Source organism: Myotis brandtii, unplaced genomic scaffold (genome assembly GCF_000412655.1).
Source record: "Myotis brandtii unplaced genomic scaffold, ASM41265v1 scaffold39, whole genome shotgun sequence".
In the NCBI taxonomy this organism is placed as follows: Eukaryota; Metazoa; Chordata; class Mammalia; order Chiroptera; family Vespertilionidae; genus Myotis; species Myotis brandtii.
Window position 1 is genome coordinate 2,389,295 of NW_005364953.1, and position 17,447 is coordinate 2,406,741.

At 40.6% G+C, this 17,447-nt stretch overlaps 1 protein-coding gene across 2 annotated transcripts in view; it reads left to right on the top strand.

Annotated features, from left to right (window-relative positions):
- The first annotated feature begins 6 nt into the window (after positions 1-6).
- XIAP (X-linked inhibitor of apoptosis, E3 ubiquitin protein ligase) overlaps positions 7-17,447 on the top strand; it is a 46,842-nt gene continuing 29,401 nt past the window's right edge. Inside the window, exon 1 of one of the 2 annotated variants that reach the window (XM_005872703.2) lies at positions 7-250. The gene's annotated coding sequence lies outside the window, so the exon portion shown is untranslated. The remainder of the gene's footprint in view (positions 251-17,447) is intronic. The other variant, XM_014544950.1, reaches the window with a different exon arrangement.

A 17,447-nucleotide genomic window follows, 5' to 3' on the forward strand; every position in this document is an offset into this window, starting at 1 on the left:
GTGAGACAGATGGACTTCGCCCGGTGCCTCTTAGACGTCCTTTGAGGCCCTCGGTAATCCTCCAGGGGTTGGGCGGTCTAGTGGGTGCTAGTGAGGGAGACGAAGGGACTTCCGTTTCCTTTTAGGCCGGGCGGGCCGCCGAGTAGAGTTGGCATTTCCAGATTGGGGCTTGGGCCGCCCCTCCTCCAGGACCCACCCCTCGGGACCGCGCCGGGCACCGCGGGTGATCCGGGCTGGCTCCCCTGGCACGGTAGGTACAGCCCGCGCGGGCTTTCTCCTCGTTCTCCTCCCCTTTCTTTTCTCCCTCCCCTCCCCCCGCTCGGGCCTTGCCTTACGGGGAAAGGCGGGAAGGCCGCCCTTGCTGGGCGAGGGTGGCTAGGCCAGGGCTCTTGGCCCAGGTTTCCGGATCTGTCTAAGGAGGGCGTGGGCGGGTGGGTGCCAACGTGAACCCCATGACCTCAAAGGTAAATCGAGTCAAGGAACTTTTTTAGTGATCAAAGGAACCCTCCCATCCCCCCATCCGATGCCTGTGGCACGTACGGAACTGGATGGAATGTGTGCGGTGAGGGCATGTGAAACAGAAAGAATGGGAGCCAAAGAGCTTCCGGGAGAGGAAATTAGCTAGTAATTCTTTCCAATCTTTGCTGCCTTAGTCACCTCCCCAGCATATTCTGTAAGTAAAACGAAAATCAGTCTTTCAGTTTCATGATTTTAACTCCAAAATACACTTAATTCTTTTCTTTTCGGGTGGAGGGGGTTGGTTATTACTGAAACTAAGCCACAGCCCTCCTCCAAAAAAAAAAAAGGAAGACGTCAATCAAAGCTTTGTAAAAATCTATCCGATTTTAAAAATCTGCTACTTTGCTTTCAAATATAATTATGTCACTAGTCTGTCACAACTATACCTTGATTGTTAATGACGCATAGAAATTTACTTTGGTAAGACCGGAGGTCGCTATAGTATTTCTTCTCTTTTTACTTAATATTTGTTTCAGCCAGTTCAGGAGAACACCGCTACAGACGGCCATCTTAGAATTATACAATTTTAGAGTTGGAAGGGATCTTAGTCCAGCCGTTTACAAAAGCTGTAACTAAGGCACAAAAAGATTTCATGGCTTGCCTAAGGGTACTCGACTACTCAAATTAGAACCCAGGTTGTCTGGCTTCTTGCTAAAAGCTCTTTCTGCGCAATTGCTCCAAGCAAGAAAATTAAATGTATTCAGTTCAACGCACATTTCTGAAGCAGATAACACTTTGATCCATACAACTCTGGTACTACTTTCAGTGTTTTTAACATGCTTATGAAGCCTGTGCTTGAGACATTTTTCTTTCATCATTCAAGAAGTGGCAAAATTTTAGGTTAAAAAGATTTATATACATAAACGCATGCACATATGTATACTTGAATATGCTTAGGTAACTAATTGAAGGATACATAAAAATATTAACAGTAGTTACTTATGGAAGATGGAGAGAGGTGGGACACTTTTTACTTTGCACTTCACATGTGGCCTAATGTACTGTTTGAATTTCTTACAATAAACAAGTATTGATTTTATAATTAAAACAAGTTTTAAAGTTCACATACTTATATGTATATCAGTATAAAAAGTATATATCAATGGTGTGTATACATATTTATATACATATATGTATTTATCAGTTGTTTGGGGGTCTTTTTTTGTTTATTTCTTATCAGTGGTTTGTATTGTAAAATCCAGTGTGGTTTATGTCCACCCAACTGGCAAAATATGCTCGCATTTCTTCTTTGGTTTTCTTCTACTGTTCCTAATGTAAGATGGTAAAAATTATGTTACTAGTCTTAAAATATTTTTACAAAATATGCTAAGGTGTTTTTTTTTTTTTGCTTTTTTATTGGGTAGCATTGGTTAATAAAATTATATGAAAATGTGCTAAGCTTTTGATTATCAAATAATGTACCAAACTAATATTCAAAAAATCAGATTTGACACAATGAAAAATTATGAATGTAGAATCTTTATGAATAAGAATCACTTAAAAATTAAGACTGGAAAGGTCCCTTGTGATTAGTAGTTCAGCTCTTTTGTTTTTATGAATAAGTTAATCAAGACTCAAAGAAGAAAAAGTGAATTTTCCAAGGTCATATATTTTATTATTAGCAGAGCTTGGTCCTAGTACAGTGCCCTTTGTACTATACCTGTAATCTTATTGCTTTTTAGTACATTGGATGACTCCAACTAGGCAAAGTAATGGTGACTAAAGGTTAGTCAGGCCCATTTCAGTTGATAAGAATTACTGTAATTGCCTGGCCAGTGTGGTTCAGTGTTTAGTGTCAATCCAGGAACCAAGAGGTCACCAGTTCGATTCTGGTGAGGGCATGAGCCCAGGTTGCAGGCTTGATCTCCAGTAGAGGGTGTGCAGGAGGCTGCTGATGTTCCTCTCTCTCTAAAAATCAATAAAAACTTAAATATTTTTAAAAATATATTTTTATTTCATAGAGGAAGGGAGAGGGAGAGAGATAGAAACATCAATGATGAGAGAGTCATTCATCGGCTGCCTCCGGCATGCCCCCTACTGGGGATCGAGTGCGGACTGAAGAGTCCTGGGTTCAATTCTGGTCAAGAGCACATGCCTGGGTTGTGGGCTCAATCCCCAGTGTGGGGTGTGCAGGAGGCAGCCGATCAATGACTCTCATCATTGATGTTTCTATCTCTCCTTCTAAAAAATACTAAAAATACTAAAAAATTACTGAAATGAATGTAAACATTACTTTGTTTAGTGAATCATTGTTTATATTATAAATGCTTATAGGCCCCCAAATATGAAATGATATATTTCACTGCTTTTGTTTGGTCTTGTATTTATGGTAGCTAGTGCTAAAGTTCTAAAGGTGAATGTGGCAACATAGATGCCTTTGTTATTTTGAGGCTGGGAGATTATCATGAGCAGTCAATTCTTAAACTAAATCTCTGATCTAATCTGGTAATCTATATATATAAAAAGCCAGCGACCAGAATGTTGTAACGACCAGAAGGACTGGTCACTATGACGCCCACTGCAGCCAGTGAACCAGCCAATGGTGGGTGAGGCCCGCGGCCAACCTCCTGCGGCCCCTCCCCCTGGCCAGCCTCGCCCCTGATTGGCCCCCACCACCCAATTGGCCCACAGCCCCTCTCCCCAACGGGCCCCACCCCTGATCACTCCTGTACCTCAATAAGGGGTGGTTTCAGGCGGCCAGCCAACCTCCTGCAGCTCCTTCCCCCACCCAGCCCCACCTCAAATTGGTCCCCCCACCTGCCCCTCCCCCCAGTCAACTCTGCACCCAATTGGCCTCCCAACTCTGATCAGGGGCAGGGCCGGCCAGCCAACCGTGTGCGGACCCTCCCCACCGCTGGCCTCTCTCCCAGTCAGCACCCCCACACCAATTAGGGGTGGGGCCAGCCAGCCAACCACCCACGGCCCCTCCCCCTGGCCCCCAATCGCCGCCCCATTGGGGGGGGGCCCTCTGGTCAAACGCCCATGGCCCCTCTCCCTGGGCTGGCCTGGCCCTGAGTGGGCCCCAATAGGAAAAAAATCCAATATAACAATCCCAAATCTATTTGGAATAAATAAAATAAATGGACAAGAAATTAAGCACAAGGTGGTGATGCAGGTCTTAATAATGTATGGTTTATACTTCCATGTATTTTAAAATTTCACATCCTAAATACTTCAAGTTTAAATTTGTTGGAAGTGCCCTAGCCAGTTTAGCTCATGGATAGAGCATCAGCCTGTGGACTGAAGGGTCCTGGGTTCGATTCCAGTCAAGGGCTCATGTCCAGATTTCAGGCTTGATCCCCAGTAGGGGGCATGCAGGAGGCAGCCAATCAATGATTCTCTCTCATCATTGATATTTCTATCTCTCCCTCTCCCTTCCTCTCTGAAATCAATAAAGAAATATATTTTTAAAAAATTTTTTGGAAGTGTACATGTATCACCTCCAACATGTATCATTACTATGTTAAAAGCTGACCTATTTAGTTTAATTTTGTAGGATGTGTATATATAGCTTAAAGAGGGAGAAAATGGGCTTCTTAGTTTGATATTCTGGGATTATCCTAGCACAGAGGAGAGAAAATTTGTAGAAGCTCAGAAGAGTTCAATAACTTACCCAAGATCCAAATAGCTATTAAGTTGCAGAAGTAGAATTTGAATCCAGATTCCACTGATTCCAGTCAGTATTTTCTTTCATTGCATGCTGTATTTCAAAAGATGAAGATCTCTTTTTTTTTTAAATATATATATTTTATTGATTTTTTTACAGAGAGGATGGGAGAGGGATAGAGAGTTAGAAACGTCGATCAGCTGCCTCCTGCACACCCCCTACTGGGGATGTGCCCGCAACCAAGGTACATGCCCTTGACCGGAATCGAACCTGGGACCTTTCAGTCCGAAGGCCACGCTCTATCCACTGAGCCAAACCCGTCAGGGCTGAAAGATGAAGATCTCTTAAACATTTTTTTTTCTTTCTTTCTTTTTTTTTTTTTTATCCTCACCCGAGGATATGTTTTACTGGTTTTAGAGTGAGCAGAAGGGAGAGAGAGAGACATCGATCAGTTGCTGCCCGAATGTGCCCCCACTGGGGATCAAACCCGCAACCTAGGTATGTGCCCTGACTGGGAATCAAACCAGCAACCCTTTGGTGCACAGGAGAACACTCCAGCCAACTGAGCCACACTGGCCAGTTCTCTTAAACATATTTCTTGATGGTATTGCGTTGATCAAAATTAACCAGTTTGATAGTTTTGAGTAAATTGAGAAGCTAAGGTGAGAAATGTTGACATAGCACTTTAGGAAAATCGTTTTTAGGCTGAGATAACCAAACTAACACACCTTAAGCTGTATTGGCAGTGGCCTATGTAGAAAAGTAGGTGCCTGGTAAAAAATTGTTGACTGAATGGTCCTACTTGTTACAAAGAAATGTATTAAATGAAAAAGGAAAAAAATGTAAACTTCCAAGGCCCTCCAGATAATCTAGAACAGTGGTTCTCAACCTTCCTAATGCTGTGACCCTTTAATACAGTTCCTCATGTTGTGGTGACCCCCAACCATAAAATTATTTTCATTGCTACTTCATAACTGTAATTTTGCTACTGTTATGAATCGTAATGTAAATATGATATGCAGAATGTATTTTCATTGTTACAAATTGAACATAATTAAAGCATAGTGATTAATCACAAAAACAATATGTAATTGTATGTGTGTTTTCCGATGGTCTTAGGCAACCCCTGTGAAAGGGTCATTCGACCCCCAAAGGGGTCGCGACCCACAGGTTGAGAACCGCTGATCTAGAAGAAAGGCCTTTCTATTGTTGTTGATTAGTTATTGTATCTACCATAAGAATTTGAGGCCAGTCCTGGCTGGTGTGGCTCATTTGGTTGAGTGTCCTGTGCACCAAGAAGTTGCCGGTTGATTCCCAGTCAGGAGGCTGGATCCCAGGTAGAGGGCCTGCGGGAGGCAGCCAATCTATGTTTCACTCTCACATGGCGTGCACGCTCGCGCGCGCGCGCTCTCTCTCTCTCTCCCTCTCTGTCTCTCTCTCCCTCCCTCCCCTCCCCTCCCCCCTTGCTTTCTCTTAAAAAATCAATTAAAAATTTTTTTAAAAAGAATTGAAAGTCAAACTTAACAGTTACATCTTTTATGCCCTGGCCGTTGTGGCTCAGCTGGTTGAACATTGTCCCGTGCCCTGAGGGGTCCCCAGTTTGATTCCTGGTCAGGGCACATGCCCAGGTTGGCAGCTTGATTCCCATTAGGGGCATGCAATTGGCAGCTGATCGATGTTTCTCTCTCTCTCTCTCTCTAAAATCAATAAAAACATATTTTAAAAAAAGAATCACATGTTTTATCTTCTCTGTGTATAACTTAATAGTAGGTTGTCCTTTGTGTGATAAAAGCATATTTATGTCCATTTTGTAGGACTTGTCATGGACTTTTATTATTTTTAGTTCTGATATAGTTGTAACACTGCTATTTGATACATTTTGGATTTTTTTGGTTGTTGTTAATCCTCACCTGAGGATATTCTTTGCATTGATTTTTACAGAGAGTGGAAGGGAGAGGAAGAGACAGAGAGAAACATTGATGTGAGAGAGACACATCATTGGTTGCCTCCTACACATGCCCCAACTGGGGCCAGGGATCAAACCTGTGGCCCTTCAGTCCACAGGCCGATGCTTTATCTACTGAGCCAAACCAACTAGGCCTGGAATTTGATGTTGGTGTGATTTGTACCCAATCTTTGTTAAGAATACATGTGAGTCACTTAGCATGATCTGCTTTTATAATGTGTTTTCAAGGATATGGGTCATGGTAAAAAGTGTGGTGTACCTGTATGGAGGAGGAAAAATAATTTTCCTTTACCCTTCTGAGTTCTGGCTGGTTTAATAATCAAATTGACATGAGACAGATTAACAAGAGAAAATAACCCGATTTATTACCTGTGTATATATGGGGGCTCTGTAAGAATATGGGACCACAGGACAAATTGGGCAGTTGAGACTTATATGCCATTCTGGACTAGAGAGGGAGGCGGGGGTCTGAGACTTCAAAGGGAAAGGAGGCAGTGCACAGGTAAATGGGAAAGAACAAACATAATAAATTCTTGCCATGCCACCCAGAAACAATGGGAAGTCCCCAGACTTTGCAAGTTCCTCTCTGTCACAATTAGACTATATTATGTTAAAGTGATAGCTCCTTTTCTTTAAGCAGGTTTTTCTATCTGAATTCCTTCAGGCCAATAAGTGTGGGGGGGGTGTCAAAGGTTCTAAGTCTTTTGTTTCTTTTTTTTTTAATATGTAGGTTTCAGAGAGGGAGAGAGAGATGGAAACATCATTGATGAGAGAGAATCATTGATCGGCTGTCTCCTGATTAATCCGGGATCGAGCCTACAACCCGGGCATATGCCCTGATCAGGAATCAAACCATGACCTCCTGGTTCATATAGGTCGACATCAACCACTGAGCCACCATGGCCGGGCCATTTTTGTTTCTTAAAATAACTAGTTTAAAATAATTAGTACTTTAAAAAGGCATATTTTGGAATGGCATGCTCTGCTTCCCCTCTTCACACTTGTATAAACTGGGAATAGCTTGAACTCAGATGGTCAGACAAAGGGTAAACTGAGTGAAGGCTATTTCCTAAACAGGGCAAAGCTGGTGCCACTTTGCATTCCCTGGTATATCTAAATATTTATATGTTGTTTGAACTTTAAAAATATATATTTTTATTGATTTTTAGAGAGAAACATCCATGTGAGAGCAGAACATTGATCTGCTGCTTCCTGTACATCCCCTACTGGGGATTGAGCCTGCAACCTGGGCATGTGCCCTGACAGGAATCTTAACAGGCAACCTTGCGATGCACAGGATGACACTCAACAGCTGAGCCACACTGGCTTGCACTATAAATACATTGTTTGAACTTTTATACCAGGGGTCCTCAAACTTTTTAAACAGGGGATCAGGCCAGTTCACTGTCCCTCAGACCGTTGGAGGGCCGGACTATAGTTTAAAAAAAAAAAACTATGAACCAATTCCTATGCACACTGCACATATCTTATTTTGAAGTAAAAAAACAAAACGGGAACAAATACAATATTTGTATTTGCATGTGGCCCGCGGGCTGAGGACCCCTGTTTTATACAGTGGGGCCTTGACTTATGAATTTAATTCGTTCTGAGACCGAGCTCGTTAACTCAAATTACTCTGTCAACTCAATGCAAAAAAAAAACTCGTTAGTCAGGACACTTGTAAGTCAAGGCCCCACTGTACTTAGTATTCCTGTAATAATTTTGTTGACCTCAATACACAGGTCTCTCAGCATATATTGCTGTGCGATTTACCTTTCTTTGGTTCCAGCTAATTTTTCAACCCTTGAATGGTCAAGGAGCCTAATATTTTCTGTTACCTCACTGAACTACCCCTTCTGCCAATAATTCTTATAGTAATTTCCTTAGACCTATGTTGGTCATATTCACTGGGTTTGATTTTTGACTGTTATTTACTGGTTGTGTGATCTTTGATGAGTAACAAACAACCAGTTTCCCTATATTTCAAATGGGAGTTATGATATGTTGTATAGGTTAAATTAGAGACCATATACAAAAACATTATAAATTGTAAAGTGCATTTCATATTTTAGCTATTATCAGATAACTAGAGGCCTGGCGCATGAAAATCTGTGCACTTGGGGGGGGGGCGGGGAAGGGCCCTCAGCCCGTCCTGTGCCCTCTTGCAGTCTGGGACCCCTCAGGGGGTGTCTGACTAATGGCCTAATGGACATCCTTAGCACTGTTGCAGAGGTGGGAGAGGCTTTCACCAGTGCCACTGCACTAGCCAGCCATGAGCCAGCTTCTGGCTGAGTGGCGCTCCCCCTGTGGAAGTGCACTGACCACGGGGGCAGCTCCTGCATTGAGCGTCTGCCCCCTGGTGGTCAGTGTGCGTCATAACGACCAGTCATTCGGTCGTTCTGCCTTTAGGGTCAATTTGCATATTACCCTTTTATTATATAGGACAGTGGTTCTCAACCTGTGGGTCGCGACCCCTTTGGGGGTCGAATGACCCTTTCACAGGGGTCGCCTAAAACCATCGGAAAACACATATATAATTACATATTGTTGTTTTTGTGAATCACTATGCTTTAATTATGTTCAATTTGTAACAATGAAATTGGGGGTCACCACAACATGAGGAACTGTATTAAAGGGTCGCGGCATTAGGAAGGTTGAGAACCACTGATATAGGATAACTAAAATATGGTGAAAAAGAAGGTGGGCTGTGGAATCACAAGTTTGTGCTTAAATTTTGACCTTGTGTTAAAACAAATAGGATTAGAGATTTTTAGTTTCAATTCAGCATGTTTTAGTAGATTAGAGACTATATTTACATGTAGCTAAAATGATGGATAGAGGGAAACGAAAATTTGTAGATAAGTGTTTAGAACATGTGGGCACTCATTAAATATGTTGTACTGTTTTAATTTACCCTGTAATCATTTATTGTGGCAAAGTTTACTTTGTGTCATTTTTTTAATTCAAACCCAGACAGAGGACAAAACTATTAAATGTTTGCGTATGGGCAGCAGAGTAATTTTCAGATTGAAATAAATATTTTTACTGAAGAAAAAGAAAAAGATGTTGGCTTTTATCAAGAACTTGTTTCAATACTTGCTTGAGATCCCAACATGATTAAGAGAATACTTAATTCTGAAAAGTATCTAGTATCACTATTTCCCATTCACCAAGTCATCCATTACACTTGTGGAACCATCTGACTTTTAAGTACTACATCCTAATCATTCTGTCAGGATAAGTTATCTGGACAGATATCAAGTAGAGTAAGTTCCAGTTCTGTGCCACTAATCAGCTGTATGGCCTTAGTCAAATCATTTAACTTCCTTATGTTTTAGTTTCCTTACCTTTAAGATGAAAGAGTGATTTCTTTTATTTTCTTCAGCACAAACTTCGTTATGGTGAACAGGTTTTGCTTGTGGGTATCTATAAAATACTAGAGGCCCAGTGCACGTGCACTGGGGGTGGGGGGTATCCCTCTGCCCAGCCAGTACCCTCTCCAATCTGGGACCCCTTGGGGGATGTCCGACTGCCTGTGGGATCGGGCCTAAACCGGCAGTCAGACATCCCTTTCACAATCCGGGAGTGCTGGCTCCCAACCGCTAACCACTTCTGCCTGCCAGTCTGATCACCCCCTAACCACTCCCCTGCCGGCCTGATCGACACCTAACCACTTCCCTCCTGGCCCAATCATCCCTAACTGCCCTCTCCTGCTGGCCCGATCACCCCCAACTGCCCTCCCCTGCTGGTCCGATCGCCTACAAATGCCCTCCCCTCAACTGCCCTCCCTCCCCTGCCGGCCTGGTCACCCCCAGCTGCCTTCCCCTGCCAGCCTGGTCGCCCCCAACTGCCCTCCCGTGGCGGCCATCTTTGACCACATGGGGGCGGCCATATTGTGTGAGGGTGTGATGGTCAATTTGCATATCACTGCTTTATTATATAGGATAATGATTTTTTTAGAGTATTTGATTTGAGCTGCCCTTTTGTAAAAATTATTTCGTTAAATATACTGGAATTGATTTCAGAAAAGAAGGGAGAAGGAGAGAGAGAGAGAGAAAAACATCAGTGATGAGAGAGAATAATCGATGAGCTGCCTCCTGCACGCCCCACACTGGAGATCGAGCCCACATCCCAGGCATGTGTCCTAACTGGGAACAGAACTGTGACCTCCTGCTTCATAGATCAATGCTCAACCATTGAGCTACACCAGCCGGGCACGTAAAAATTATTTTAGGAAAACTTTTTGCCAAAGATCAGGAGAAGCTCTTTTCTTCTTACTAGGCCCAAATTAATTATTTTTACAAGGCAGTGAGTGAACAGTTCAGAACTCCAACAATAGACTTCACTCAGAAACATTTTCTTTTAAAAATATATTTTATTGATTTTTTTACAGAGAGAAAGGGAGAGGGAGAGGGATAGAGAATTAGAAACATCAATGAGAGAGAAACATCGATCAGCTGCCTCCTGCACACTCCCCACTGGGGATGTGCCTGCAACCAGGGTACATGTCCTTGACTGGAATCGAACCTGGGACCCCTCAATCTGCAGGCCGACACTCTATCCACTGAGCCAAACCGGTCAGGGCTCAGAAACATTTTTTAATGAAGTCCTTTTATTTTCAGTTCAAGGTAACAATAAGCCTCAATCAGGTATTACCTGTGTTTCTCAGCCCTCTCTGCTGGTGATAAAATGCCACCCAAGCATTGGCCCAAAAGACATGGCCAACCACCACAAACATGACCTAATTACTACTTTTATCTCTAAGAGTTGACTGTATCCCTCTTTTTTTTAACCTGATGATAAATTTATAATTTCTCTTTTTTCATCAGGGTTGCTCATAGGCAGTTATCTAACAGTAATATTACAAAATAGGAAACTGTCAAAAATTCTCTGAATAGGCAAAAATAAGGACCAGGAACATATCCTTCCCTCTTCTTGTTATAAGTTATAAAATTATCTTCTGTGAATGAAAAGGAAAATTTTTGCAATACCAGGCCCTGCTATTGATAGTTTACTGGGACAATGTTTTCACTGATGGAGGAAGCATTGGCACATGGAAAATAGCCACATAACACCCCCAGTCTTCTGGACAGGATTGTGTAAGGGACCTGACGAATCAAGAGCCCAACTGCTTTTTTTCTTTTTTAAAAAATTTTCTTTATTGTTTAAGGTATTACACATGTGTCCTTTTCCCCCCATTACCCCCCTCACCCACACTCCCCTCACTCATGCTCTCACCCCCCTGCTGTCTGTGTTCACTGGTTATGCTTATATGTATGCATACAAGTCCTTTGGTTGATCTCTTTCCCTTACCCCCACCCTCCCCTGCCTTCCTCCCTCTGAGGTTTGATGGTCTGATCGATGCTTCTGTCTCTGGATCTGTTTTTGTTCATCAGTTTATGTTGTTCATCCACAAATGCTTTTTTCTTTTCATTAGCATCTAGTATATTTGCTGGATAAAATTTTGAAAATTAAGAAAAGCACCAAGAAGAAAATAAAAATTTTCTCACTGACCAGAGATAACAACAGTAGAATTCTTTTTAAGTCTTTTTTTTTTCAGAGAGGAAGGGAAAGGGATAGAGAGATAGAAACATCAGTGAGAGAGAATCATTGATTGGCTGCCTCCCGCACGCCCCTTACTGGGGGGGATCAAGCCCGAAACCCAGGCATGTGCCCTTGCCTGGAAAAGAACCTGGGACCCTTCAGTCTGCAGGCTGACACTCTATCCACTGAGCCAAACCAGCTAGGGCCACAGTAGAATTTTAATGCATAATTTAGCCTAAATCTTTATATATGTATCTGTATTTTTATTATTGGGATTATATTGCACAATATTATTTTGTAATCAGCTTTTTACACTTAATACAATATCATGAACATGTGTCCATGTCCTTTAGTAGTCTTCTGCAACCTGAGTTTTTAATGGTTGCCTTTTATCCACATATCCAAGTATTGTCGTCTTTTGTTGGACATTAAATTTTTGTTGTCTTTAGACATAGCACTGTATTGAACAACCTTATATATACACTTTTTAAAAACTTCCCTGATCATTTCCTTAGAGTTAATGCTTTTAACTAAAATGGCTTGTTCATAATATAATCGTATATTTAGGGCTTTTAGAACATATTGCCAGATTACCCTCTAGAAAAGGTCTACAGATTTTTAGTTTCACCAGCAAGAGTGCCTGTTGTCCCATACCTTCCCACTGCTGAATTTTTTAATATATTTTTATTGATTGCAGAGAGGAAGGAAGAGGGAGAGATAGAAACATTAATAATGAGAGAGAATCATTGATCAGCTGCCCCCTGCATGCCCCCCCCCCCCACTTGGGTAACCCAGGCATGTGCCCTTGACTGGAATCAATCCCAGGACTCTTCAGTCCGCAGGCCAACGCTCTATCCACTGAGCCAAACCGGCTAGGGCACCACTGAATTTTTATTGTTGGTAGTGATGGCAGCCTCTGTCAAACTGGACAAAAATAGTAAATTTTGAAATGTTTATTTTTTAGCCCTGGCCGGTTTGGCTCAGTGGCTAGAGTGTTGGCCTGGCGACTGAAGGGTCCCTGGTTTGATATCAGTCAAGGGCATGTAGCTCGGCTGCAGGCTCTTCCCTGGCCCAGGTCGTCGTTGAGGCACGTGCAGATGGCAACTAATCGATGTGTTTCTCTCACATCAATACTTCTGTCTTTCCTCTCTCTTCCACTCTCTCTAAAAATCAATGGAAAAATGTCCTTGGGTGAGGATTTGAAACTGTTTCTTTATTATTACTAATAAGATTTATTATTTTTTAAAATATGTTTTTATTGACTTTAGAGAAAGGAAGGGAGAGGGGGAGAAAGAGAGGGAAACATCTATGTGAGAGAATAACATTGATCTGTTGCCCCACACACCACAACCGGGGATCCAGACCGCAACCTGGGCATGTGCCCTGACTGGGAATGGAACCAGTGACCTTTCAGTGCATAGAACAGTGCTCAACCAACTGACCCACACCAGTCAGAGTGAGATTTAATATTTTTCTATCTGTTTGTTTGGCCATTAGTATTCCCCATGTGTAAGTTTGACTATTTCTATTGAGGTGTTCATCTTTTTCTTAACAGATTAAAAATGCTTTCAAGCTTTTTCTTGATTTAAAAGGAGGTGGTGATATGACACAATCCTGTTTGACTCAATTTAATATTAGTGTTAAAAAAGAAATAATGACACAAGCAGATCTAGATAGGACATTCATGCCAACATTTTTTTAAAAATCCTCATCAGAGGACATTTTTATTGATTTGGGTACAGGGAGAAAAAGAGAGACATCAATGTGAGAGAGAAACATCAATCTGTTGCTTCTTGCACGAACCCAAAACCTAGACATGTGCCCTGACTGGGAAACAAAGCTGGGACCTTTCTGTGTATGGAACAACACTCCTACCTATTGAGCCACACCAGCCAAGGCAACATTTTTTATAATAGTAAAAAGTTACATAGTTTTTATATAATAGTATACAAAAGTATAGTAGTGAAATATTGCTAGCTTTCTAAATGTCTAGCAATGAAGTTGCATACCTGTCCATAGAATATGTTAACATCTTATTTTTTTAAGTGCTCATACATGCATTTATATTCATAGACCATCTCTGGAGGAATACACAGAAAACTGGTAAGAGTGGTTGCTTCTAGGAAGAGAACCAGAGATTTAAGGTACAGGGGTGGAATGGATGTAACTTTTGTGCCTCTTGAATTGTTTGATCATGTGGGTTTTGTCTCTGAAACAATATACATCTAAAGTTAATGTTCAGAAATATGGGTCTGGTGAGGTTATGATACATTCATACATCCATTTAAAATAATGTTTCTAATCCAGATAAAAATTGATGTGGGAAGATGTTTATATTATTAAGTAAAAAAAAGCAAGTTATAAAACACCATGTACAATAAATCCCCTTTAGAAATATTTATAATGTGCATGTGTGCTTGCACACAGGAAAGGTTCTTAAAGGATAAATATTCTAAAGTGTTCACAGCCTGGGTAGTAGGATTTTTCTGACCCCTCTCTTTTAAAAAGGAAAACAGTTGTATTCAAGATTGGGTTGGTATCCATCTTGAGATTTTTTTTTCTGCCTGCTCTGATTTTAGCAAAGGTTTTTATCTGAGATCTGAATAAGCACAAATAGTATTTTTTAAAAATCTTTATTGTTGAAAGTATTACATATGTCTCCCTTTTCCCCCCCCATCGAACTCCTCCAGCCCACCCCTGCTCCCCGCCCCAGGCTCTCACCACCCCACTGTCTGTGTCCATGGGTTAAGGCATTAATAGTATTGATCTATGCCATGGATCTACATGGTTTATTTTTTAATCAAAGACCACTGATTAATGAGCACTATAAATTATTCTAAGTTCTGAACAGTTTTCAGTGACATGAAAGGGGAATAATAGTGGTCTTGAACTTTTTTATGCTCTTTAGGGAATTCTTGAGCCCCAAATCTGTGTATCTTCATGCAAAACATTCTTTCGGAGGAACACAGTTCTATAATTTGTTGAAGAATAGATGTGGGAATGCCTTACTGTGTGTTTATTCTGAGGGAACTGTTCCTGAGGAGTTAATTATTATGAATAATTTGTCAAAGATTGGAGTTCTGTGCTCAAATTCATGTATTACTATGACTTTCTAAATTAAGTGTAGAACATGTAATTGATATTCTTTTTGTTGGTTCTCAGTATGCCCTTTCAGGTATTTACAGAAGTAGACTTCATGATCAAGCATACATTGTATACAGCAGTATTAGTAAGCTTATGTTATTGACTGAGCCTATAAGCTAAGTGCTCATTAATGCCATTCAGTTATTTGAATGGCTCCAGTGGTTAAGTTTAGGGAAAGAACTTTTGATTTGATTGAATGTAATTAACCTCAAAAATGTTTTATCGGCCATTTAACTTAAAGTTAAAAGGAAATATGCTTGCCCTAGCCGGTTTGGCTCAGTGGATAGAGCATCAGCCTGTGGACTGAAGGGTCCCAGGTTCGATTTTGGTCAAGGGCACATGCCCAGGTTGTGGGCTCGATCCCCAGTAGGGGGCGTGCAGGAGGCAGCCGATCAATGATTCTCTCTCATCGATGTTTCTATCTCTCCCTTCCTTTTTGAAGTCAATAAAAATATTTAAAAAAAAGAAAATATGCTTCACAATTTGAATAATCTCAGTATAGTATAAATGAACAATTTGCTTAAACGTTGAATTTTTATGTAAATGTATCAGTATGAATGCTGAATTTGAAAAATGATATTCCATTTTTGTTGTAGGGCATATCATTAAAAATTCAGCTTTTTTATATTATGATACATTTACACCAATATATGTCCTAGGTACTACAACATTGTAAATCATAATGCTATTTCTAAACAGACAAATAATTGGCTAATATTTTAAGATAATTAAAAGAGGGTTTGACTGACATTAGGTCAGGGAGAATGCTGCTTATTTGATAAGATCTCTATGCTGGGTCCTCTATAGAGGAAAAAGCTACTGTTAAGAAAAACTTGTAATATTTGAGCAAAGAGAATCTTAAGATAAATTTTATATTATGATGGTGTTGTTTTTTTGGTTAGCACATAAAGTTTTTATAGTGTTACTATGAAAAATTTTATGAATCCTGTATTTTTTTGAGATGTGATTTTAGTATGTGTTTTTGTATCACTGAAGAATTATACTGTTTACATGGTATGCATATATTTCCTATTTTGGTCACATTTCCAAGGCACAATGGCGTATGAACAATTTTTAGTACAGTGATTTCAAGAGTTCAAAGGAGGTGGTGGTGAAGATGTGGAATAATAACGGCTGTAGCCTAATAGAGGTGGTTCAACAATTCTTTTTTTAAAAATGTTTTTATTGATTTTCAGAGAGAGGAAGGGAGAGAGAAACATCAATGATGAGAGAGAATCATCGACCAGCTGCCTCCTCCACGCCCCATACTGGAGATCAAGCCTGCAACCCCGGGTATGTGCCTTCACTGGAAATCATACTGCTACCTCCTGTTTCATGGGTCAACGCTCAACTGCTGAGCCACACTGGCTGGACTCAACAGTTATTCTTTTGCCTAATATTTATTAAGCACTACTATGTGCCATGCATTGCATTAGACATTGGGAATATAATTGTGATAAAAGCCCTGTCATAAAGGACCTTCATACTAACAACATACATATATACACACACATACAAACATGCATACCTCCAGAAATTATTAAATCCAGTATACTTGAGTCACAGCAAATTATGTAGAGGATACATGGGGGGCACAAAGAATAGTCATTGTCCTGGGGTTTTGAGTGGAAGAACCAGCAAAAATGTCATAGATGAGATTCTAAAAACAACTGTTTTCTGAGTTTTAAACAGGTGCCTTTATTTAATTACATAATTAGATAATGTTTCAGTTAGCATGATAGTGGTACTATAGTGGTAGCTAATAGAGCTATATTGTATGCATAATTCTTTTCATATTTTTAACATCATTATATTAGTTTCTTTGGGCTGACATAACAAAGTACCATAAACTGAGTGGCTTAAAACAACAGACATTTATTTTCTCACAGTTCTGGAGGCTAGAAGTCCAAAATCAAGATGTTGGCAGGGCCATGCTTTCTCTGAAGGCCCTGGGGAGAACCTGTTTCATTCCTTTCTCTTACTTCTGGGGTTGCCTTTGATCCTTGGTGTTCCTTGGCTTGTAGGTGCATCATCACTGCAGCCCCTGCCTCCATCTTCACATGGCTGTCTCCCCTGCATGTCTCTGTGTCTGTGTTTTTCTTCTAAGATTGTCAGTCATATTGGATGAAGTCTCACAATAATGGCATCATCATAACTTGATCACATCTCCAAATAACCTCTTTTTAAATAAAATCACATTCCTAATTGGTGGTTAGGACTTCATATCTTTTGGGGGGAACATAATTCAACCCATAACAATTATTTCATTCCCTTTGTATAGTGCCACATCAATATAGTTACCTAGATGTTTTTTTTTTTTCATGATGAGGTTAACAAAGCCTTGGTTGCAGAAATAATGATATTTGTAGTTTATTAAGTGAGCCTGTAGTGATTGGAGGAATTTCTTCCAGAGATAAGAGGGTGTCTCTTTTATTCAGAAGACAAGAAATACACATTTCTATATACACACATACTATAGTGCTCACATACATTGTTGAGATCTATGAGCTTGATAGAAAAAAAAGACTAAAGAGGAAAAAAAGGACTAAAGGCTTTGCCACTTAGTTGTTAAGAACAGTGATTTACTATTCAGGAGCTAGTTTGACTTTAAAAGTTTTAATGGGTATTTGTAATTAATTTTTAGTCATCAGAGATAGTTTCCTAGTT